Here is a 10,348-nt window from a genome sequence, read left to right as displayed (position 1 = left end):
AAATCAATCACTACCCTTTAGCACAAATGATACAGTCAGCAACACAATAGCATCAAGCACAGCTTAGAAATTGACCATTTGTGGTAGTTGTTAATCTATCTCCTTTAACCATGTGAATTAAATCAAAATCAAGGACCAGCCCAAAATATGTTTATAATGAATAAACTCTTCAATATACTAACTTTACCCTTCAGGATGAGGACTTAGAAGGAGTTAGGAGGAGAGGAATGGATAGGTAAAAGAATAAGAGAAGGTTTCAAGTGAAGCCAGAGGACACAGGATGATCATGTAAACTCTAGGAAACTACTGAAGACAAGAAGGAAAGACAGGCTGCAAAAGCAAAGACAGAATAGAACAACTTAACAGAAATAGGGAAGCTATAAATTGTATTCACTTTCCTTTGAAACTAATGACCACTAAGTGAAGAATAAAGAGAGAAGAAAAAAAAGAAGAAATCCAAATTAGGTCAGGAACAGGAACAAAAACGGAGATGCAGAATAACTTGGGGGAGCAAGAGACTGAGCAGGAAAAAGAAGGAAGAAAAAAGGAAGAATTAGTAGAATGGGAAAAAATAAAATTTTAAAAATTAAAATTAAAAATAAGAGGAAAAGAAAAAATTTTTGAAGAGCCTCTTTCAGGGTATATCTCTACTGTCACAACAGACAATGTGGGCAGCAATGTGCAGAACTAAGGCAATTAGTCTCAGCTAGCCAATAGCAGACCCCTGAGATTCAGGCTGAATTCAGGTTGCAAGGCCCAAGTTGGGCTTCCTGACCTCCTGCAGGGTTGAACTCTGCAAGGTTCTATTGGAGGTGCCAGCTGCCCTTCCCCTGAAGATAGTCCAAGTTCTGCTGGAAGGTGGTGATTCCCCCCAACTTACCAACTATGGAGGTCTGATGCGGCTTTACTGCTTTTGTTCACTTCTGTTGTATCCTCTGGAGCTGAGTAATGTGGCTTTTGTGACCACCTGTGTCTCTGCAGTGTGGATCCAGGTACCAGCACAGCCAGGAGGCCTGAGAGAGAGAGAGAGAGAGAGAGAGAGAGAGAAAGAGAGAGAGAGAGAGTGTGAGTGTGTGTGTGTGTGTGTGTGTGTGTGTGTGTGTGTGTGTGTGGAAGGTGTTGCAGAGGCGCTGGCGTGGTTGGGCTGTGGGCGGTTCTCACTGGTCTGCTGGGATGGAGGCCCAGAGTGCTGGAGGTGGAGGAGGAGGGACCACATGCTCCCTGCATGGATCAGTGGTCTGTAGTGACCTTCTTTGTTTCTCTTTGTCTTCAAATAGAATAGCTATCCCTGCATTTCTCTGAGTTCCTGCACATGGAGTATTGTTTTCCATCCTTTGATTTTCAGTCTATCAATTTCTTTTTAAATTAAATGGGGATTTTTTGTTTTGTTTTGTTTTTTGCTTTGAAGACAGGCTCTCACTATGTAGTTGAGACTGACCTGGAACTCACTATGTAGCTCAGGCTGGTCTCGAACTCACAGCAATCCTCCTGCCTCAACCTCCTGAGTGCTGGGATTACAGGCATTCGCCACCACACCCAGCCTTTAAATGTATTTTTATACGTAGCATACTATTGGATCTTGGTTCTTGATCTATTCTACCAGTCTGTTTCTTTTGATTGGTGAATTGAGACCATTTACACTGATAGTTATAACTGATATGTATTGACTTATCCTTATATTATTTTCCTGTTGTTGGATCCATTCCTCCTGCCCCATTTAATTACTTGTCTTGCCTGGTGGATTAATTCTTTTGGGTTTCATGGGGTTGTAGCCCTCATAGTCTCTTTCTAGAAATCCTTCAGAACATTTTAGAGTGCTGCTTTGGTGGTTATTGATTTCTTCAGGGGTTTGTCATGAAAGTATCTTATTTCTCTATCAATTTTGAAAGATAGTTCGTTGGGGTACATCAATCTCTGTTGGAGGTTTGTTTATTTAAGGGCTTGCAATACTTCACTCCATGCTTTTTGACTTGAGGATTTGTTTTGAGAAGTGATTCTGATGGGCTTTCCTTTACAGATCATTTATTTCTTTTCTCTAACAGCTTTTAATATTTTGTTCTTGTGTTGAATTTCTTGAGTCTTGACCATTATTTGCCTTGGTGTTTTTTTTGTTTTGTTTTGAGACAGGATTTCACTAGGTAGTTGAGACTGAGCTGGAACTCACCATGTAGCCCAGGCTGGTCTTGAACTCACAGAAATCCTCCTGTGTCAGCCTCCCAAGTGCTAGGATTACAGGCGTGTGCCACCACACCCGGCTTTGGTGTTTTTTTTTTGGGGGGGTACCAGGAATGAACTCGGGTCCCTATGCTTACAAGACAAGCAGTGGAACCACTGAGCTAAATCCCGGGCCCTGGTGTTTTTTTTTTTTTTTAAATCATGGATAATTTGAGTTCTATATGCCTCATTTATCTGCACTTCAAATTATTTTTCTATGGTTGGGCAGTTTTTTGCCATTACTTCTGTGAACATGTTTTTATGTTGTTTGTGATATCTCCTGCTTTTTCATCAACTCTGATCAATTTTATGTTATTCTTCACATCATCTAGAAGTTGCTGGATTGATTCTCAGGGCACCTTGTTTTTTTTTTTAAGGAATCTTCTTTTTTGTGATAGTTAAACACAATCCTGTCTTCTCTATCTGATATTTTGTCTTCACATTGGCTAATTCTGCTGCATATATTTCCAATGGAATGTTTAATCCCCTGGATATTTGTTTGACTCTGTTTCATGGATTCCATTCCTTTCTTTTGTTGGGCATTCATGGTTTCCATCATTTTCCTCAGCTCATTTTTTAAAAAATCTGTTTCTGCTCTAGAGTCACTAACCATGTCTTTCATTCTGGTCACCATCTCTGTAGTTATCTGAGAAATTATCTCTGATTTGATTTTTTTTCTAGAGCCTTATTCATCTGCTTTTTTACTTCCACTGTTCCACTTCAGAGAGTCCAAGTGCGTGGCTTTTGGATTGTTCCACTTCATTGCCCCTGGGGTTTGCCTTTGGTGAGCTGCAAGTCTGTGAGTGTTGCATCTTGTTTAAGTTTAAGTGTCTTCTCATTTTCTTTCTTTTTTTTTTTTAAGTTTGGTTCTTGAGTTGATGCTTGTATATTGCTGGTGGCAGGTAGCTTTATTGCTTGCTAGTATTTATAACACTTAGGAAATTACCATTTCTCAGAGATGTCTTCTAGATATAGCTGGCTTTGGGTTTTGAACATATCACAAGATCTTATGTCTTCAATTTATTGGGGATAAGAAGTTTCTGGCTGTTTGGCCTATCCAGTGGTTCTTTGGTTCTGGCTTATAGTATTGTTTATGTCCCTTAGGCAATCTCAGTCTTGTCATACAAGGAAGAACAACTGATTAGAACAACTATGTTATCTTGGCTAAAGTAGTACAACTAGTAGTAACAATTGCATCAAGTTCAGCCTAGAAATGACAAACTGTGGTAACTATCAATTTGCCATCTTTAACCTTATGAACTATAGTTGTGGCTTTATAACAAAATCTAAAACAAACCAGAAAATTGTATACAGTAAATATACTCTTTTTTTTTTTTTTTTTTTTTTTTTTTTTATTTGCTTTTTGAGACAGAGTCTCACTATGCAGTTGAGTCTGACCTGGAACTCACTATGTAGCCCAGGCTGGTCTCGAACTCACAGTGATCCTCCTGCCTCAGCCTCCTGAGTGCTGGGATTACAGGCATGTGCCACCACACCCGGCTAATATACTATTAATATGGTGATTTTTTATCCTCAGGACAGAAAGTGTAAAAGGAGTTGGGGGAGAAAATAGAGAACTAGAAGAAGAGGAAGAGATTAGAAGCAAGGCTGGAAGACAAAGAAAGATTAATGAACTTTGTGAAATGGATGAAGAAGATAGGAGGGAAAGAGAAATGAAAGCAAGAAAAACAAGGACAGAACAGAACAAGAAGAAAAAAATGAGATAATGTCCACACTTATATATAAACAAGAGCAATCAAGAAAAAAAGAAAACAAAAACAAGAAGAGAAAATAAAGAACAAAATGAAAAAAATCCTCTTTGAGGTGTATCTCTGTTGTCACTGGTAGACAAAGTGGGCAGAAGGCGCTTAGATCCATGTTGACTACTCCCAACAAGCCAGCTGTAGATTTATGGCAATGTGGGTAATCCCAGCAAGCCTGCACCTTTAGTTCCACTAAAATTCAGGCTGGTTTTTGTTTTGTTTTTTGGAGACAGGGTCTCACTATGTAGTTGAGACTGATCTGGAACTCACTCTGTAGCCCAGGCTGGTCGCTGGTTTGTTTTGTTTTTTGGAGACAGGGTCTCACTATGTAGTTGAGACTGATCTGGAACTCACTCTGTAGCCCAGGCTGGTCTCGAACTCACAGTAATCCTCCTGCTTTGGCCTCTTTAGTGCTGGGATTAAAGTAGTGAGCCACCACTCCTGGCTTCAGGCTGGTTTTTGGCTGTGAGGCTGGAAGCTGATTTGTTTAGCATGCTAAACCCTGCGTGCCTCCTGCTGGTTTAAACTCAGCTCCTTGACCTCCTGCCAGTTTTAACTCGGTTCTGCCTCACCCCGACACTGGGAGCCACTAGATGGAGCCAGCTTGAAGCTACTTTAAATTCCAAGCCTAGTTAGGCTCTCTCCAAGATGGCTACCAGCCACTCGCCTTCTCCTGGGTGACATCTGAATCCATATGCATCCACTGCTCCATTTCACTGGTGCACTTCTATGTGGAATGTGCTACCCTCTGCGATAGCTGGTAGTTACTGTGCATCTACAGGTTCAAACTGTCCCTCCCATGCAGGAAGTCAGGGCTCAGAGAGAAAACACTGCTTTCTTGCTCCTTCTTCTGCATCGAGGTCTCTCTGTTCTCCTTGTGAGCTTCAATTCTCACTTCAGATCCTTGCTGTATCCTGGGAAGCAAACTTCCCTCCTTCTTCTCTTCCTCATGTTGCCATTCCAGTCTCTGGACATCAAATCTCAGAGAGGCTGTTTCTGTGCTGTTCACCACTCCACTGTCTTCCTGGAAGTCTCACGTTTTGGGGGCTTTTTTGAGACAGGATCTCATTATGTTGTTCAGACTGGCCTTGAGCTCACGATGTAGCCCAGGCTGGCCTTGAACTCTTCGAGATTCCCCAGCCTCAGCCTCTTGAGTACTGCAATTACAGAAATGGGTCACTACACCTGGCTCCCATAGACAGTTTTAACTCCCCCAACTCTGGGTGTGTGTGTGTAGCTATGTCTATATGGTGTGTGTTTACCTGGGATTGAACCTAGGGCCTTTGCAGAGCTACATTCCCAGCTTTTTTAAAAAAATTATTTTTAGACAGAATTTCTTAGTCACTAAATTGTCTGGGCTGTGCTCAAACTTTTGATCCTACTGCCTAAGTTTCCCACAGTACTGGGATTAGTAATGTGCCACCATGCCTTATTCTTCCATTTTGACAGCTGTGGCTACCCTAAAAGCCTCACAGCTGCCCAAGGCTGCAACAAATGCTTCCTAGCAACTCAGAGTCTTTTGCTTTGGCTGCAGCAAACTTCAGGCATGATTCTATGGTGTATGCACCCCTGCAGCAGCATCAGACATCAACAGTCTGTGAAGACACCCTCCCTACCCATGGCCAAGCAGAAGCCTCAAGGAGCACTGTCAGGACACTGTGCATATCTGCCAGCTGCTCTCCCTTACCCTTATCACAGCATTCTGTGAGCTGCTTCCCTTTATGATGTAGCTTAGGTCCTAATAAAGCATCCCACAAATGGTTGTATTTTGTCTATTCAGGATTCTGGTCTCAGCTTGCATAGAATGGCTGAGCTGTGGGAAGCTGATAACCCCAAAGTTTGCTGGTAGCATCAAGTGTCCAGTGCACTGGTAACACAGTAGGTGGCCAGCAGTCAGAGGATAGAGGGGAGCAACGGGGAGCAATGGAAAGCTGCTGAGAGAGGCTGGCTCTAGCCACCAGGACAGCAGTGTGGAGGGTGCTGACCTTCTGGTCACTGAAAAAAAAGCACTGAAAGCCCTGGCACCCAAAGCTCAGATCTATTTCCAACAAAGCAGCTGCAACTGGCCCATTTGTGATTTCTGTCTGAATTGGGCAAAAGAACTCTTGGTGACTGATAACAGCTTTTCTCTGTGGAGTAAGTTATACTTTCATTCATGGGGCATCTATAAACATTTTTAAAAGGTAGTATTTTAATTAAAAGGAAGGATTCAAAGTCAAAAGGATGGCAGGACCTCCAATTTCCTAAGGGCAAGAAGCAGGCTTGATGAAGTAGCTTAGCCACAGACATAAGCCATTTACAGCCAAAAAAGAAAGGTGAATCCAAAGGAAGAAGCTGAGAACCACTGGATAGGCTGGGCATCCAGGGGTAGAGCATTTGCCTAGCATACGTGAGGTCCTGGTTGGATCTAAGCACCCCCAAGAAGCAAACAACAATGACAACAACCCCACCCTACCCCCCAAAAGCAAAATTGCTAAAAATGCTAGACTAGGAAACACTTATGGACCTGGGTGGCCCTGTCTGGAGATGAGTCCAGGCTGGCCATGCACCTGTTGAATTTCAGTGGTGAGGGGACACCCACAGAGTCTGAACGGGGGTGTGCCATCCCCTGCATTCCTGCTTCAACACTGAATTTTTTTTTTATTGTGGTATCAGGGATTGAACTCAGGACCTTGCACTTGCAAAGCGGGTGCAGTACCACTGAGCTAAATCCCTGGCCCACAATTCACCATTGAATTTTGTGAAGGTGTGGGTTAGGTGTGGCAAATAATGGAGCAAGAGAGCAAAAGAGCTACACCGCTTCTCCCACATCCAGATCTGGAGGTACTGGACTTCCAGCCTCATGCCTTAGGGAGATGACACTCTTGGAAGTTTAGGAGGGACTGAGTGTCATTTTCATGTTTAATAAGTCATGCAGGGAAGGAGGGTGCACTGTAGCAGGCTGGTGTGCTGGTGATCCCCACACTAAGTGACGCTGCCCATTGTCAGCTTTTCATTGCTATAACAAAATACCTGAGACAATCGACCCTTAATGCAGGTTCATCTTGGCTCCCAGCTGGCCATACTGCCCTTTGGCCTGTGGCCACCCATCACGACACCTGTGTGTGGCAGAGGTAGCTGCTGCTTCATGGCCACGAACCAAAGGAAAGAAAAGAGGCCACTCACAATATGGCCAGAAGGCCTCTCATGGGGCTTCTCCTCCCAGCAGCACCATAGGCTGCCAACCAAACCGTGTGTGTGTGTGTGTGTGTGTGTGTGTGTGTGTGTGTGCGCGCGCGCGCGTGCGCGCGCGCATTTGTGTGCACTGGGAACTGGATCCAGGGCTCTCAACCAATAAGATACATCCCCATCCTCCCCTCTTTTTTATTTTGAGACAGTCTTGATAAATTGCCCAGACAGAACTTGAACTTGTGATCCTCCTGCCTCAACTTCCCAAACTGCTGAGATTATGGGCATGTGACACTGCTCCTTTAACACAGGGCCTTCTGGGGACACTTACAGTGCTGTATTGAGCCTTCATGCCCTGATGCTGGGTCTGCTTCGTGACTTGCTTGGGCTCATGGGACACTTGAAAATGATTCCAGCAGAGACTAGTGTGTGCTTGCCCAGTGAGAATCATCCCTTGGAATACATCATCTGGACTGCACAGGAGCCCTAGCCATTGGGCCTGGCCCCTGGAGAAATGCAGGGGCACCATATAGAAGGAAGTCGTGTGGAGAAATGGAGCTCACTGCGGATTACATTGAGATGATCCTTATGTGATCACAGTGGAACCTTGGCAAGATGACTGGACTACATAGGCTTATAGCTGACTTGCTGTGGGGAGGTGGGGCCTGGTCAGAAGACACAAGTCCCCGGGCATGGTGGCATATACCTGTAATCTCAGCACTCGGGAGTCTGAGGCAGGAGGATCACCTTGAGTTGGAGGCCAGTCTGGGCTACATAGTGAGTTCAAGGTTGGCCTAGACTATATAGTGGGATCCCGTTTCACCCCCCTAAAGAAAGAAGACACAGATCACTGTGGGTATGACCTGGAAGGTTATATCTCCTTTTCTGGCTCTTCCCTCTACTCTCTCAGCTTCCTGTTCATCATACTGTAAGCAGCTCGCCTCCATTGGGCCCCTCTGGCTTTCGAGGCAGGTGGCAGAACCACTGAGCTAAATCCCAGGCCATTCAGACTGGTTTTGAACTCACTGTGTAGCTCAGGCTGGCCTCAAACTTGTGGTGATTCTCCTGCCTCAGCCTCCTGAGTGATGGGATTACAGGGTTGTGCCACATCAGTTTACATTCATCACTTTCTAACACTGCATATATTTTCTGCATCCCTACTATGACATGGGCAGTGTTTTTGATTAGTTTTGTTTTCCAGTGTAGAGCAATTTCACAGGATGGGAAGATGAAGGCCTTGCTGGGATGGGTAGCCAAGAGATGGCAAAATGCCCTAAAGGTGTCACCCTCATATTTGCAAGCTTTACATATGTGATGTTCTATTGCAAAACAGACTGTGCAGGTGTCATGGAGTTTCTAATTAGTGACTTTAAAATAAGGAAATTACTTTTTTGGAGGTTTTTTATTTTGAGACAGGGTCTCACTATGTAGTTGAGACTGACCTAGAACTATGTAGCCCAGGTTGGTCTTGAACTCACAGCAATCCTCCTGCCTCAGCCTCCTGAGTGCTGGGATTACAGGCGTGGGCCACCACACCCGGCTCCTCTGGATTTTCTGAGTGAGCTCAGCCTAGTCACAGGTGTCCTTAAAAACAGAACTTTCTCTAGTTGAAGACAAGAGAATGAGTCAGAGAGATTCAGAGTGAGTTTGGCTTTTGATGATAATGGTACCCAGAAGCTAAGAAATGATCCTAGCTAATTGCCAGCAAATGGGGTCTCACACAGCTATGTGGAATTGAGTCTCATCAGCCCTGACTGAGCCTAGAGATGATCTGCTCATACTGGTGGCTACTCTATTTCAGCCTTGGAACCAGGAGCAGAGAAACCTGCAAACCCAGAGCCATGATGTAATAAATATGCGCTTTTTACGTCACCATATCTGTGGTGGTTTGCTCTGAAGTACTAGAAAAAACACACGAGCTTGCCACTTCTGTCTACAGGGAGAGGAGACTCCAAGCACAGACAACTCTCAACAGCTACTGTGAAAGATAGCAGGAAATCCAGGTGGCGACTGGAAGGGACATAGGGTCAAGGGCTTCATTCTAAGGCACTGCTGAGCAGGAGATGAACACTGCCAGAGAGGAAGCACAGCCCAGTGATCCAACTTCCCCTGTAGATCCAAGGGGAGGAAGGGATGGGCACTGCAGCCAGCCTACCCCGGCCAGAAACACAGCATCTTTCCCTCCCGCTCCTCATGCTTCAGGTGCTTGCAGCCTGGGAGCCAAGAAATCATCTCAGCAGGGCAGCCTAAGACACGTGGACCGCAAGGTGAGGAGGCACACTTGGCTACTCCACCCGGGGGCTGCACCCTGAGGATGACCCCTCTACTGTTTCTGGCACACCAACTGGACTGATAGCAAACATTCCCTGCTACTTCTCCACCTCAACTAGTGTTTCCTGCCGGGGGCTCCCTTACTTTGGGGAGTACTGGGGATTGAACCCAGGTCCTTAACGGCTGAGTGTCATCCCCCATCCTTTGATTTTGAGGCAAGGTCTCACTAAGTGGCTAAGTCGCCCTGACTAGGCTGAAACTTGTGATCCTCCTGCCTCAGCCTTCCAGAGTGCCAGGATGTGCCACCACACTTGGCTCTGGGGTCCCCTCTTAAGCAAGCCAGGTGGACATGAATCCTTGTTTTAAGTCAACCTCCGAGGAAGCTGCCCTTAGACCAGTTCCTCCACTGCCAGGGTAGGGGTGGGGGGCATGCTCCACCCTACCAAGACCTCCCTCCAATCTCCTTGCAGGACAGGTGTTCTAAACGGTAAGGCTCAGGTTGATTCCTGGAGCAGGTCTGCCGGCAGCCTCTGTCCTGCCGGCTGTGGACACCCGGCTGGAAGGTGGACCTTCGCAGACACTCTAGGGGCCGTTCTCCGACACGAACCCTGAGGGGCTTGGGGTCCCCAGATCGGCGGGGCTGACCCTGGGCGGGGATGCGGGCCACGCGGCCTTCTCTCTGCCAGACTCCGAGCAAGTCTTGGTTTCTGGGGGACCTCAGGGGCAGGCGCGGAGAGTCGTACGGCACGCCCGGGCTGAGGACCATGGAGTCCGGGCGTCGGGCGTTCCCCGGGACAGGCACTGGTAGCCGACACTGGCGGGCTAGGGGAGGTCGTGAGGGTTGCCAGGCGGCAGAGCTAGGCAGCCGCGGTCCAGTTGCGGTGGGCGGGCTCCCGTCTTCGCCGAGTGCACAAAGCTTCCCGCGAAACTGA

The sequence above is a fragment of the Fukomys damarensis genome, unplaced genomic scaffold, assembly GCF_012274545.1.
Source record: "Fukomys damarensis isolate Sample0158 unplaced genomic scaffold, DMR_v1.0_HiC HiC_scaffold_36, whole genome shotgun sequence".
In the NCBI taxonomy this organism is placed as follows: domain Eukaryota; kingdom Metazoa; phylum Chordata; class Mammalia; order Rodentia; family Bathyergidae; genus Fukomys; species Fukomys damarensis.
The sequence above is the reverse complement of the archived record's forward strand: the minus strand, read 5'-3'. Positions refer to the sequence as shown.